At 37.9% G+C, this 16,008-nt stretch overlaps 2 protein-coding genes across 3 annotated transcripts in view; one reads left to right on the forward strand and one right to left on the reverse strand.

Annotated features, from left to right (window-relative positions):
• The window catches only part of lmtk2 (lemur tyrosine kinase 2), a 40,525-nt gene that overhangs the window by 3,777 nt on the left and 20,740 nt on the right, over positions 1-16,008 (forward strand). The window lies entirely within an intron of this gene.
• The window catches only part of tecpr1b (tectonin beta-propeller repeat containing 1b), a 56,781-nt gene continuing 49,313 nt past the window's right edge, over positions 8,541-16,008 (reverse strand). Inside the window, exon 26 of the mRNA XM_057345100.1 lies at positions 8,541-8,797. The gene's annotated coding sequence lies outside the window, so the exon portion shown is untranslated. The remainder of the gene's footprint in view (positions 8,798-16,008) is intronic.

The raw sequence follows: 16,008 nt of genomic DNA on the forward strand, positions 1-16,008 counted from the left end.
TTAATAGCATGATGCTAACACAATTAGCATTTTGCTAGCATGATAGTAACACAATTAGCATGTTGCTAGCATGTTTGCATTTTTGCTAGCATAATTAGCATGTTGCTAGCTTGTTTGCTAACATGATTAACATGTTGCTAGCATAATGCTAACACGATTAGCATGTTGCTAGCATGTTTGCTAGCATGTTTTCTAACATGATTAGCATGTTGCTAGCATGTTTGCTAACATGATTAGCATTTTGATACCATGATACTAACACGATTAGCATGTTGCTAGCATTATGCTAACACGATTAGCATGATGCTAACAACATTAGCATGTTACTTGCATTATGGTAACATAATTAGCATGTCGCTAACATGATGTTAACATGATTAACATGTCGCTAGCATGACTAGCATTTGGCTAGCATGATACGCCTAACCACGTGTGAAATGAACGAATCCCCATGTCTCTACAATATTCTGATGCAAAGATATACATCTGGCTAAACGGTTGCTAGGCTAATGTGTTTGGTTGCTATGGGCGTGGCTTGGCATTTTACAATTGATAATACTCGAGTGACAAAGCCACGAGTGAAATGAACCAACCCGCATGTCTCTACGATGATCTGATACAGAAATATAGGTCTTGTTAAAATAAATATGTCTTGTTAATCGGTTGCTAAGTTAACATGTTTTGTTGCTATGGGTGTGGTTTCGTAGCTTAATGAAGTTCCTGGGACACTGATTGGTTGCCTGAGTAAAACGAGCCCACCCCCTTGTCTCTATGACACTGTTTTGCAAAGATATCCACCTGGACTTTTTATAATGGGAGTCTATGGGATCGGTTGCTAGGTTGCTGTAAATGGTTGCTATGGGCGTGACTTAATAGCTTCATGATGATCATGTGACACTGATTGGTTGCCTGAGTAAAATGAGCCCACCCCCTTGTCTCTAAGTGGTTGTACTGATATTGATATTCAACACAGGACAGTTTTACGCCTTATATGGGCATGTTTCCTGTCAATGGGGAATTTTGGGTGTCTCTTACACTCCAGGGGTGCAACTTACACCCCATTGTGAGGTATGTTCGTACAGAGCCTGATAGTCTCTTCAAATGTGGTAACCCGCACGTTTCTACGAAATCCTCGCTCGGAGCTACGACCCGTCAAAGTTCGGCGCAATGTTAAGTCAATGGGATTTTTCGGGTTTTTATTTGCCCCCTATCGAACACTCCCCACCCGATCGCTTCTAAAAGTCATAGCACACCATTCCTCAATGGGCCGCTCGATTTGAGCCCTCAATCATGGGTCTACATCAAAAGCTGCGGGACAAGTTGCGTGCTGAAAAAAAAGTGGAACAAGAAGTAGATAGGTACATTTTCTGAAGAAAATGTGAGTGATGCTTTGTGGCAAACCGCGGCACTGGGCAGTCACTAGGGTGATAACACTTTAAGCCACGAATTAATCTAACCAATCCCCATGTCTCTACGATGTTCTGATGCAGAGATTTGCTAAACGGTTGCTAGGCTAATGTGTTTGGTTGCTATGGGCGTGGCTTGGCATCTGCCAATAGGGCTGTCACGATTATGAAATTTGATTGACGATTAATTGTCTAATAAATCATTGTGATTATGGCGATTAATTGTCTGTTTTAGGGCTTTGGCGATTATGACGATTAATTGTCTGTTTTTGAGCTTTGACATTTAATTCTCATTCATTTTTGATTCAGCGATTGAAACGACCATATTGTTCTGAATACAAGCTATGTTTTTTTCTTGGAAATACATCGGAAAAAATTGGGTCATCATATATTTAAGGTTTAGGCTTTTACCTGTCAATAATACAACCACCAAATACTTGTAAATGAAGTAAATTGATCAGGTGTGAATTGAAGCCACCATTAAAATACTATCAGTCATAGAAAAGCTTCTAGTCTGTTTTTTTCTCACTTGCAAGACTACAATAAAATTTTACTTGTGTGTTAATGAAATTTTGGTAGACTGGTTTTCACACTGAGATTTGCTTAAATAATATTAAATTGTACTGCAGGTAATTTGTATATGTTTTAGTTTTTTTTTTTTTGATTGTGTTGTGGTGGAACATTTTACAAGTATTACCATGCTTTAGTAACAATATATACACTAAAATATGCAATATGCAGATGCACTACAGCTCCCCCTAGTGTCTTCTATAGAGAAGTGCGATAATTGCGATGATCTGAAATCATCGCGATGAGGTCAAACAATCGCGATGAGACGATTATTTAATAATCGTGACAGCCCTATCTGCCAATTGATAATACTGTAAGCCACGAGTGAAATGAACCAACTCCCATGTCTCTACAATGTTCTGATGCAGAAATAAAGGTCTTGCTATACGGTTGCTAGGCTAATGTGTTTGGTTGCTATGGGCGTGGTACAGACATGGGGGTTGGTTCGTTTCACTCATGACTTGGAGTATCATACTAGCAACATGCTAATCGTGTTAGCAAACATGCTAATCGTGTTAGCATCATACTTGTTAACATGCTTACAGTGTAAGCATCATGGCAAAATGCGAATCATGTTAGCATCATGCTAGCAAACATGCTAATCTCGTTAGCATTAGGCTAGCAACATGCTAATCGCGTTAGCATAATGCTAGCAAACATGCTAATCATGCTAGTATCATGTTAATTGTGTAAGCATCTTGCTAGAAAACATGCTATTCATGTTAGCAAACATGCTATTCATGCTAGCAGACATGTTAGTAACATGCTAATCATGTTACCAAACATGCTATTCATGCTAGCGAACATGCTAATCATGCTAAAAACATACTAAGCCCGGTTTTTACACACTGGGGTCACATTATTTTTTCCATCATGTTCGAAAAAGTTTAACAATAAAACCTTTCAAACTATTTCAAACTCTTCAGGACAGGCTTTGTCAAGCCAACATAAAGTTTGTACTCAAACTTTACTATCTAGTTAAGCATTATTATAGTTAGTTATATGATTTTGTAATTGTTTGTTTAATTTCCATCATTAGTTTGCGACTAATGCTTGCATCCTGTTTTTGTTGGGATGCGCCGATCGGATATTTTGATCGGGGTCGATACAGACCTTTTTGCTGGATTGGGTATTGATCAATATTGGACTGATCCAAATCCGATCCTGTGCGTTGGCCGCAGATGTTACTCACAAAGCTTCAAAAGGGACTAACTATTATGAAACCACCGTAAAAGTCTTTGATATTCGATAGGGTTATGTGGAACAAACCAACATAGCATAATTAGTCAGGGAAACTCTGACCTCCGCTGGTGCTGTCATCTGTCAATATCCAGTCAGCATGCGAAAGTGTTCGATGATAGTCAGGACTAGGGATTAGGGTTGGGAATCGTTTCAATTTTATCGATTCCAATTCTGATTCTGCTTATCGATTTCGATTCTTATCGATTCCCAGTTTCGATTCCACAGTTGAAGTAAAACATTTAGATATCAACCTGTATGGTCATTTAGCCTGCTTATTGACTTGTTTGCAAAATATATATATATATATTTATGAGCACCGTTTTGTGTATATTTAAACATAGAAACACACCTTTTCTGATTTATTACAATTTGTATTATCATAGTTGAACTACATCATGGTTAAATTGCAGTTACTATAATGCAACTATGGTTAATTTGTGATTCCTGTGCATTAATGCAAATTCTATAGCTAAACTATGCTTACTATAGTAAAAAATATCGATAATTTTCATAAGGGCTTTTATTGAGATATCAGCAGATCATGCAACGCATGTACTTTTCTGAAAATATGCACACAGGAATTGATGAGAGGAATTCCAATTTTAATCTCAAGTATCCGATTCCTATTCCTTTCGATTCCGATCCAATTCCTAGCCGATTCCAAATTGGAATTGATTTTCGATTCCCAACCCTACTAGGGATGCACGATAAATTATTGGCCATATCGGTATCGGCCGATTATTACTTCCTCTGCACGCTGCTCGCAGTTAAAATACAGTACAGTACTGTCTTTCTGTCGTGATCATTAACTTACTGCTATTAAAACATTGAAACATTTTTCTTGTAGAACATCTTTAATTTGTTTATTAAATATACCAGGAAAGTTTGAAGGTTAAAGAATCGTTAACTAGTGTAAAGTAGGCTTGGTACATGATTTTCAAGGGAAAAAAGAGAACTAATGGTTACCTTGTTTTCCGTGGTGAATGTTTTCAAATAAAAGCAGTTGTCCACTTTTTGCCTTTTGTTTCAGTCTTAAAAATTCAGGGAATTTTATATTAATATTTAGATACTGTTTATCGGCCAATATATTGGTTATCGGCTTCCAATGTTAAAGAATTATCGGTTATCGGCAAAATGTACATATCGGTGCATCCCTAGTCAGGACGTTACTCTTTCCAAGATGTTCCAATGTTTCTGTTGTTCTTCATAATCAATAGATAATAGTGTGTAGTAGGGCTGTCACGATTATGAAATTTGATTGACGATTAATTGTCTAATAAATCATTGCGATTATGCCGATTAATTGTCTGTTTTAGGGCTTTGACATTTTTGATTCAGCGATTGAAACGACCATATTGTTCTGAATACAAGACTATGTTTTTTTCTTGGAAATACATCGGAAAAAATTGGGTCATCATATATTTAAGGTTTAGGCTTTTACCTGTCAATAATACAACCACCAAATACTTGTACATTAAGTAAATTGATCAGGTGTGAATTGAAGCCACCATTAAAATACTATCAGTCATAGAAAAGCTTCTAGTCTGTTTTTTTCTCACTTGCAAGACTACAATAAACTTTTACTTGTGTGTTAATGAAATTTTGGTAGACTGGTTTTCACACTGAGATTTGCTTAAATAATATTAAATTGTACTGCAGGTAATTTGTATATGTTTTAGTTTTTTTTTTTTTTAAGTGATTGTGTTGTGGTGGTACATTTTACAAGTATTACCATGCTTTAGTAACAATATATACACTAAAATATGCAATATGCAGATGCACTACAGCTCCCCCTAGTGTCTTCTATAGAGATGTGAAATAATTGCGATGATCTGAAACCATCGCGATGAGGTCAAACAATCGCGATGAGACGATTATTTAATAATCGTGACAGCCCTAGTCTGTAGTTTTGTTTTAAATTACTATATTTTGCTGGAGCCAGTACTCGCTGATGAGTGTCATTAACGTTAGTTCAAAGCACTGGAAGCGGTCTGAATATTGTGCGTCATTCTCTTTTTAAACCTCAGATTATAAAAGGCTGTGTAAACTGTTGTAAGAATACAATGCACGATGTGTTAAACACATAACATATCTTTTCTTTGCGTTTAAAATGTTATGAACATGGGGAGCAAAGATCCCAGATACTTCAGGAGGACAAGATGCTTTAAGCACATCATTCTTCGTCCGGGATGATCTTAACTAAGGAGCGGATGCATTAAGCCTCCGCTCATGTCCGCGATGAGCATAACTGTAAAGAGTATAGAAGCGCATGCATTAAACACATCATTCTGTGTCCAGGATGCGCATGAGCAATTTTGTGCCTCTCTGCACTTGAGACTTTTTATACAGTGATAGTTTTGAAAAGATCTGAGGATTTCATCGCGATACTTAATAGCACGTGGAGGTCTGTAAGACCCTCTGGTCCCTCCCAGACCACCCTTGCTGTTGCTTCTTCAGTGTACCTGTTGTCACTTTCATTTGCACCAAAACAAGTAAAAATGGTTCACAATCACTTATGCTTCCTTACCAGGTTGAAGGTTAAAGTTAACTGACTTGGTGTTATGCTAGGATGATCAAGTGTTCCCTTAATTTTTTGAGCTGTGTATTTGGTTTTCTCTCTTTCTCTACTGCTCGTGTAAGCTCCGCTATGTTTGCGTGTGAGATGTGCACTCTGTAAAAGGTCCGGGTGCTGAACCGCTCTTGCAGTTGAGTTCTGCCTTATTTGTTCCAAAGATGTCACGTTATTATATTTAATAAAGTTGAAAAAAATCTATTTTAGAAATTTGTGAATCGATTCGAATTGCTAGCTGATTGAATCGATTTCATATGTGAATCGATTTTTTTCTCCCACCCCTAAAAGATATGTAATTCTACATTGATCAGGAAAAAGCAGTGCTAGTATCGGATCGGGATCAGTATCGGCCGATACTCAGAATTCAGGTATCGAAATCGGATCGGGAAAGGAAAAAATGGTATCGGAGCATCCCTTGGGTAAAGTGTGAGTACACTATTTTTATTTCTGCACCTGGTTGTGTTTGTGGCTGCCGTGGTGCATTGTTCCACGTAGATTACCTAAATGTTGAAGAAACGCTACTGATAGCCGACTTGACTACATTTTAACTTACTCCTTTGACATTAATCCTCAATAACAGACTCAGAAATCAAGGTGACCAAGCCTTCTTTTCAAACGCCCTTTAGTTTGAAAGGTGGTATATAAAGTAAGCATACACACAAAAACGTGCTGATTTAATCATCTTTATTGTTTATTGTCAGTTGGGCTGTTACTGTCATACTGGCATTATTTCATGAGCAATCTAGCACTAGTCCTGATCCTGACCAACAGTCACTTTAGAGGAAACAAGCCCAAATCCAGCCATAGAAATGTTTGAAATGGAAGGTGATTTGGAAGTGGAGTCATGTCTTTCAGATCTTAATCTGGTGCATTTCTGAGCAATATATGAATGCTACAGCACAGCCCTCCTATATGTTAACTGACAGATGTACAACAAATAAATTGTCTGAATTAGTATAACTTTTAACTGCACAAAGCGATTATAGTTCTTACAACAAAACGGATTATTCAGAATTGCAGCAACATTGTTTAGAGCAGGAGATTTAAAGTCACACACTAATAGTTTATTGTTGAAAGTGGATAATTTGTGCTTTGATGCTTGTGGCGGTGGTGTTTTAAAGGTCTCCTCAGACGAGCACTTTCAACAAGTTGGTATGATTTATTAGGGTCTTCATGAAATGTCTGGAACATAATTTTGCTTAAAAACACTCAATGGCTGTGTAAACAAAACCCTTCTTGACTCGTCAAAAACAGCTATGCTCACAGCAACCCGTTTTGGTGCATGTCTCTTTAACTGATAATGAGTTGCAGCGAACCCCACCCCCCTTCTATCCGGCGTGTCAACACAACACACGTGTAGTAACTGCCATGGCAATGGTTTAGCTAAATGATATTTCCTGAATTCCTCTGCGGTTAGTTTCGTCTTAAACGTCTCAAATCATTTGTCCGGAGTCACAGCAAACAGTGCATCCTAATGAGCTTGCGTTGTGCGTGTGTATGCTTACCTAAAATCCACGGAATCCACTGCAGATCTCAGCGGAATTACATGGATTTTAGCGCTTGTCATTGACAAGTTATAACGTTACACACACAACGTGAGAGCTAGTTTGCTGTGACAGATTTTTCAGCCTAAGCACGAATGATTTGAGACATGTAAAACGAAACTAACCCCAGTGTTTGCCCCTGTTCATTAGCAAAACAAACAGCTTGCCGCAGCTAAACATACTAACGCACATAATGTATTAACATGCATACAGCTAAACTCCAAGTGTCCATCTGCACTTATATACAGTAAGTTTAACACTGGCTTTGAATGTTCTATTTAGCATGTGACTTAGCTCCCTTCGCTATCATATGCTAATGTTATCCTCCTATATATACGGTACATGTACGTCAGTTCAGACTGTTGATAAATATTACTTACATCGGCAGCTTTGTCTCGTTCCGTCGGTCTCGATCCCTCTTGAGGAACAACTTTGAATCTAATCCTGCTTGTACTGTCCCAGGTTGATAAAGCACTCCGGCTTGAATTGATTCGCGCAAACAAGCAGGTTTTTACTTGGTTTCTAATGGATTTCCACTACAAATAAATCCACTCCTGTCTCTTCCAAGGTTTGGACTCTGTGCAGTGACTACATTGCATGTTGTCCACGAACTTTAGCCATGGCGTCACGTGAGTACACCACTGTCGCTTGTGAAAACAACAATGGTGGAGCGCGGTGGGTGGAACTGTGTAGATTAAGGGGTGGTAACATTATAATAAAATCTGCTTTGGATGTCACAATTGGAGCGAAATCTGAACGGCTCGATTTCTCACATGCTTGCAGGGAAAGGCACACCAAAACAAACTTACTGGGTTCTTATTTTTCACGTTTTCTGGGTTGCTGGATGCACCGGGGACCCGATTATAGCACTTAAACACAGAAAAAGTGGGGTTTTCATCTGATGTCTCCTTTAAAGAGGATACATTTTCAGACGGCCTAGCCTTATCTTGTTCAATGTAATTTTTCACTTTGTTAAAATTGTACCCACATAGCACTTTTCTATCATCTTTGATGGCAGGGAGTCAACAAATATTTCTATTTTTAGTTCATTTTCCTTGAAGTTGTTTTGTCAACTTTCTGGAGTACACTAGCACAGATTACAGACCAAAAACACAAAACACTTGAGTTTGTGGTGTTTATTATTTGGATAACCTGTCTGTCTAGTCTGCCTCACTTACCAGTCTTGTCTTTAGCCGGATGTAGTGTTGTCACGGTACCAAAATTTCAGTAGTCGGTACCAATACCAGTAAAATTCCACGGTTCTCGGTACCAATTTCGGTACCAAAGCAAAACACAAGTACATGCTAATTGAAACACAATTTTATTAATAAAGCTCATTGTTAATATAAATGTATAGAAAGCAATGCCATTTTGTATACATGAAGTATAAGTTAATTGTTGCTGAAACTGTTGTGTGCTCTCTGGGGTCTTTCATGCTGATGAACATCCTCCTCAGTCTGCTGCTGTATAAGACAAATAGAATAAACTTCAGTAAGTCAACTGACTGAACAAACATGCACACACAACCTCAGTTTTTATACTGCATTTACAGTGTTACTTGCATTAAGGTAACTGTATATTAAAATAATAAATGCAACAGATATATTTTTCTTTAGTTTAAATGTGGCTTTTTAAACCTAATAGAGTTATCTATCCAAGACATACACATTGCTAGTCATGCAGTTAGTATGATAGTTTTCTAGCACATAGATTGCAGATAGGCCTAAATAAAATACTAGGTACTGTAAACCCCACCATGTCCTCCCATTAATTTTACTCCATTACAGTTATAAAAGCATTAAATGGTTAATAAGTACACTTGACTAGCATTGGCGCTAACAAATTAACACGCAAACAGGGATGTTTATTTTGACGTAACCTTTAACTTAACATATGCTACAACATTCATAATGCAAACGCGAACATAATTTGAAACTTAGCGCTTGAACTTGTTAATTTAAATCCGGATGCTTCCTCGTTTCACCACAAAACTGTTCGTTTTCTTCGTGATATGACTTTAATCTGAAGTATTTCTGTCCGCATCTCTTGTGGATCGGAGCCGCGCTTATCCGCTCATTGCGTCTATAAAAAGTTTCCGACTAACAACCTGTCAGACAGAGCATCAGTACCCGGTTGACCCGGTACGTCGGTACTACCGGGTCTTGTGAAAATTAGGTACCGACAACTTTTTTATATTTAGGTACCGACTTGGACCCGAAGTACCGGTACTTTTGACAACACTAGCCGGATGGTTTAAATTTCTACCTGAATCTGTCCACACACATGCCACATTGAGAATACAACACCCGGTCCAATTGGGTCATCCCCATCACCGGTGTGTGAGTGAAGTTCACTTCATTATGCAAGAGAACAGAAATAAGAGCTGGCGGCTTGGTGTTTATTGGCCTGAGAAGGATTTGAATCATTTCTGCCACTTGCCAAGTCTTGATATAAAGGCCCGAGTCAGATAAGAAGAACAAACGGGGAGGTGATTGTGCCACTGCCCACGGTTTGTTTGTCACTCATCACAAGCATCAGTTCAGTCTGATGCTTCAGCACTGCCCAGCAGTGATGATCAACACATCCCTGGCTCATCCATTTAATCTACAGTAATTTAACAATCCCTTGCACAATTATTTTAGTAGTTATGGAATATATACACAGAAAATGCAAGTCTAAATTAAAAAAAGTGCAACATGACAAAAATAATGCTTCAAACGGATAATTCAGAAGTTAGAAGATAAACAATTATATTTCATTTGAAGAGTCAAAATAATTGTTTCAGATCCTGATTGGTCAAGTTTGCTTATAAGCGTTTTACCTAGTGTCCGTTAATTATTGTTAATAGGCCCTACTCTCCATGATTGCTATAGAATAAAGGCAAGCAGTAATTATTATTAGGCTGTACGTTAACCTTTTTTGCACATAGCACTGGTGCTACAGAGGCCAAACTGTTGTAGCACAAGTATAAAACATCTGTTGTCATCATTATAAAAATATGCAAGTGCAGTTCATCACATGAATAGGCAGATAACTTGCAAATTACATTGTTACATACAGATGGATAAATTGGGGCCATATAATTTTTAGTTTATCTAAATTTGTTTCATTTTTTCAAGTTTTGTGTATTCATTTTTCTACTAGAGGTATATTTGTCCACATAAATTACTGTAGTATACTGTAGTGATATTTATACTATAGTAAACTGCAGTAAAATTCCTAGATACAATTTTTTTAACCTTACTATAGTATACTACAGTGTTTGCTACAGTTTATCAATTTACTACAAGGGTACTACAATTTCCTTTAACAAATACTACAGTATTTATTTGTCTGAGTGTTCAAGTTAACGGGACATTTATTTTGACGGGTCATTGGGAAGACGCTTGAGGTTTACATTTACATTACATTTAGTCATTTAGCCGACGCTTTTATCCAAAGCGACTTACAAATGAGGTAAACAATGGAAGCAGTCGGAACAACACGAGGACAACAAAAAGCATAAGTGCAATAGAACTAGTCTCATATAGCCCACCACAGTATACAAAGCTAAGGATATTTTTTCTTTTTTTTTGATAGAAAGAGTAGAAAAGAGATCTAATCGTCAGGTGCTGATGGAAGAGATGTGTTTTCAGCCGATTCTTAAAGATGGCTACAGAATCTGCTGATCTTGTAGCAGCGGGCAGATCATTCCACAAATGGGGAACCGATCCAGAGAAGGTTTACTCAGAGGTTGCGCTAGGCTCGTAAAAATCCGTCATAATCTATTTTTACCCGTCACAATGGTGCAAGGTGATATTACGTGCCAATTAGCATGTTTGTGACATCATCGCGACGTACATGCGTTATTTGAACTTACTGTATTTTAATACCCAATGAAGCCAAAGTCGTTTACATATTTAATGTTTCTGTTGTCAGACATAAAATAATAATTACAGACAAATGTTCATGTCCAGTCAGTAACAATGACAGGTGCGTGTGCACGCTGTTTTGTAATAATTCATTTATTCACTTACAAGTAACTTTGAGCTGCTGTTAGGTCATGAAAGGAGAAGACGCATGTAGGGAGACTTTTCTCCACTCACTGAAAGTTAAAGTTTATCCAAAATGATGCTAGTCGCTTTCACTCTCTGAAGGAAACAATTCTGTAAACACCACTGGTTTGTGTGCGCCTGTGTGTGTATAAGAGCATGCGACGAGAGGGTCTTATTGAATGACAGATGCACCCTTTGCAGAATCAGATCTAGAAACAACGCCACAAAAAACGTTAGAGATCGCTAGAGCACCCATTCTTAGCACAGACTGTTTTTTTTCGTAGCACTGTTTTTTGTGAACTTCTCTCTCACTTGCCCACACAAACCATTTACTTGTCCCGGACAAGCCTTACTGTCGAGCCCTGCAACAAATCGTTTATTTAATACAATTATTATACGATAAAAAATACAAATGAATATTAACATAAATTAAATTACATATTATTACTCATATTATTAGACACTAGCCAAACACAAACCGGAAGTTAACTGGAGGTCAGGCGCGCATCCGATGAAACGGTCTGTTCATCATCGTCAGTTGTTGATACCTGACCATCAACCTCAGTTATTGATCTGGCCAAGTATTCTTGACACCTAAGCCTCTGAACGTCTGAATCTTTCATGTGTCATTAAATTTGCAAATCGGGTACTGCTACTATACATGTTACAAGCATAAGGAATGCATATATTCAATTTAAAGAAGTTTCTTTGGCCTAGTCTTGACCATTTAACCAACCTGTAATGCCCTATTGATGGATGGTCAACACCTGCCAGGTATTGCTGGCATTGTCTGGCAGGTTTATTAGCATTACACATCAGTGTTAATAGGGCGGACAGATGTTTGTGACCAACTTTCCACTGTTTTGCATCATTCTTTGTTTATGGTTGTTTTGTTTATGGTTTACATAAAATGTGGTTTTCACTTCATGCCTCATACGTGAGATAAAATATTCCTTTCACACTGGAAATTGTTTGTTGCTGCCGTGATCTTTCCTCAGGTTTGTCTTATTTGAGTGGGTCACATCTCCACTGGTTGTTTAGCAACAGGTTTCTTATGTACATCCCCAAGCTTAACAAGAAAGTAGAAGGGTTAGATCCTAAGGTCTCCTAATAGTTTAGGTGTGCAAGGGGCACGGCTAGAGATCGTAACCCTTTTCTTCTGTACTCTCACTCTCATTTTAATTTTGTATGAAAAATCCACTTTTTCGTGGACAATTTTGCATGGACAAATCTATTAAGTTTTGATCAATTTAAATACAGAACGTTAAACAGTACACCAACTTTTTTATATTGTAATAGAATTATTAATAATAATAATAATAATAATAATAATATAGCGCCTTTCAAGAACCCAAGGACGCTTCACAAAAAGGAACATTCAGACAGACAAGGTCAAGACAAATATCTACAAATAATTGACAGACAATAGATCACACAAATAGATAAAGATATACAATTACAAAAAAAACAGTCAGTTAACATATAAAGGAGAAGTTTGCTATAATACACACCTTTGTGCTGTGTATTATAGCAAATAACGATTAAGTCCTTCCTCTGGTTATTGGAAATAATCGCACTACTGGTGCAAGAGCTGTGAATCTTCACCTGCCTCACCATTCGATTCGATTACGATTCAGAGGGTCACGATTCGATGCATCTTGTTTGCCATTTTTTTTCGACAACTTGTCTGTAACAGTATGTAAACACAAAACCCCTTTATAGTGCAAAGTAAATATATTATCAAGAGGTTTCAACCTAATGAACATACAATTCTATAGCACTCTAAATCACTTAGAGTAAGGTTAATTCAAATATAAAATAACTTAACAGGCTGCTTTTTTCCTGAAAAGACAACTAGCAATATAGTGCAATGCATTGCATTAACTGGAAGAACATGACTGTGACAAGCAGAGCGGGACGAGGGCCGTGAGATGCGAGACCGGTGCAACGTGCAGCTGACGCTCGCATCACCGGCCTCGCGCCGTTCCCTCACAGCCCTCGTGCCGTTCCCTCACAGCCCTCGTCCCGCTCTGCTTGTCACAGTCATGTTCTTCCAGTTAATGCTGTCTCTATTGCTTGCTTTATTGTTGGCTGCACAGCTCTGTTTTGCGGGGTTGCTAATAGCTCTGAGTGAAAACGGGAGATGTGATTACTCATATTTGTTGTGTTTCCAACGTATTTAATCCTGGTTAGACATTTCTTGCACACTGCATACCTTTTATCAAGTAACCTTTCTCGTTTTCATAAAATCGGAAATGTGTCCAAATTAGAGCTGAAGATCTTTGCCCGAACCCGACGGACCCGACGTGAAACGGAGGCTTGCCTCTGGCGATTATGTTTTGGTTGCACCAGCAACTAAAGCAAAGTCTGAGGTGTGGAAAAGTTTTGACCATGTGCATAATGAGAATAATGAGCCAGTGGGATATGTGAGATGTTACGATGTTACAGAGGACTTATTTTATTTCTTTGTTCCAACTTCCAAGTGGCCTATAGCCTACGTTAGTCATTAATAAATTATGTTAAAACGTATATAAATGACGCATTCTTGACAAAAGCTGTGTGTGTGCGTACATTTGAATAGCCTAATGTCGGGCTGTAAACAGGTTCGGGCTTTTAAAAAGCTGTCAATCAAAATGTACTTGTCGGGCTCGGGCCGAATTCTGTCGGGCTCGGACCCTGTCGGGCCTAACTTTTAAGGCCCGATAACAGCTCTAGTCCAAATGTCAGCTTTTAAAACGGCGGGCGCATTTTTTAGCACCGGTCGCTGCTATGTCTCCTACTGTGTGTATACGCACATCTGACGTATGTGCCGTTTACTTCCGAAGGTCAAAGGCCATTTTTATTAATATTTTAAAAGTACTTTATTATTAACAGAAACAACAATGTGTGGTGTTATATTTTATTTACATTTTTAAGAATCGATTATTTCATTATATGCATCGATGCAGAATCGTTTTACGTCCGCCTCTGGTACCAAACATTTGAAATAGACATATATTTGTAACATAATATAACAGATTTTGCTGTATATCATCATATCTGGAAGGTTTTCAAGGTCATCCATCAGTATGGCTCCTTCTAAACTTGTATTGAAGGCTTCCAAATCCATTTCCATGAAGAAGCCTGTCTGTTCTCACATCTGTCCTCGCATCACTGTCAAAATCCCATATTAAATCTGGGGTTTATCACAATCACATCTTATAAAAGAGAAAAACAATATCACTGCGGGTGAGAGAGAAATCGGCGGACTGGAGCGGATCACGAAACTACAGTCTGAAAGAAGGTCAAAAGAGTATTTGATTTGTTACTTTGTTATGGGTGCATTATTTGATGTTTTTTTCATCGTAACGGCCAACTTGCAAGTTAACCACGTTTACTTATTTACATTCCGCGGAATACAAGGTATAGAAAAATCTCTTTCGGTTGACATTTTATTCCGCGGTAACGGAAATTGTGAAATTTTGTTTGTCATATCTTAAATGTAGAATAACCTGACCCTGTTTGATCAAGGTATGTGACTGTTCTGTTTCATGAATACCCAAAAATAACGTTTAATATACAGGTTTGTGGCTCTTCATTTCTTTTTTTAATTCACCATTGTAATCTGATGTTTACCGATCTTTTTTAGAAATATCTATAGGATTTGTATTAAATCTGTGATTATTGACAAGAATCGAATCGGAACATCAGAATCGATACCCAGCCCTAGTCCTATCATTGCTAGTGTTAGTGATGTGACATTTACTATGGCTGGAGATTATGGCATGCATCCATGACAGCTAATTGCGCAAGACAAACTACTGTTAGCAACACCCCAAACACTCGCGCACACACCCAGCACGTATATCACATCTCATCTGATCTCAGATCTGTTACCGACCCCTCGTGACTCGAGTTTTTGTTTCCCTCCGCCAATTATACCGGCTGCTGTTGTGAACCCCAGAGAATTTGTTTTGTTTTGATGAGTGGAATGGAGAGCAGTGTTAATGGTAGTGTGGTGACAGAACAGGTGCTGATACACATCCCACCTTTCAACACTGAGATCTAAACTGTTGTCTGAACCGTCCAAAGCTGAATGTTCAACAAGCGGTTTGGCTGTAGGCTGCTGAGAGATGAGAATCCTGTTATCCTTTAAAGGAAAACAAGTATAAGGTTGTTGTTTTACTTTTTTATTGACAGTAACAACAATATAACAGAGACATAAACAACAGGAGGAGTTTACAATAAAATATTAAAGAAATTACAAATTTCCAAAGTTTTTAGTGCCTTTTTCGTTTGAAAGAAAGCTATAAAGTTAGCTTTTTTCTATCATTTATACTAAGTGTTGTGACAAATTAACAGTGGGAAATAAAGTGTCCCTTTGAAATCCTTCTTAATGAGTGCAAAAAATTACTTCGAAATATGTGTTTTTCGTACAATAGATTTTTTTAAAAGCGAAGATTTGTTTTAATTCAGGTTTAGTCATATAGCCCGTTTTAAAATGTTGCTTCGGAGAAGCTTTACGTGAACAAAACAAAAGAGTAAAATGATTAAATATATAGAATACACTAGGGGTGTAATGGTTCTCGGTAAAAAATTGAACCGCACGGTTCATCACCAACGGTTCGGCACGCCGCATTTATAATAGGGTTCGTTAGAAA

This window comes from Triplophysa rosa, linkage group LG11 (assembly GCF_024868665.1).
Source record: "Triplophysa rosa linkage group LG11, Trosa_1v2, whole genome shotgun sequence".
NCBI lineage: Eukaryota > Metazoa > Chordata > Actinopteri > Cypriniformes > Nemacheilidae > Triplophysa > Triplophysa rosa.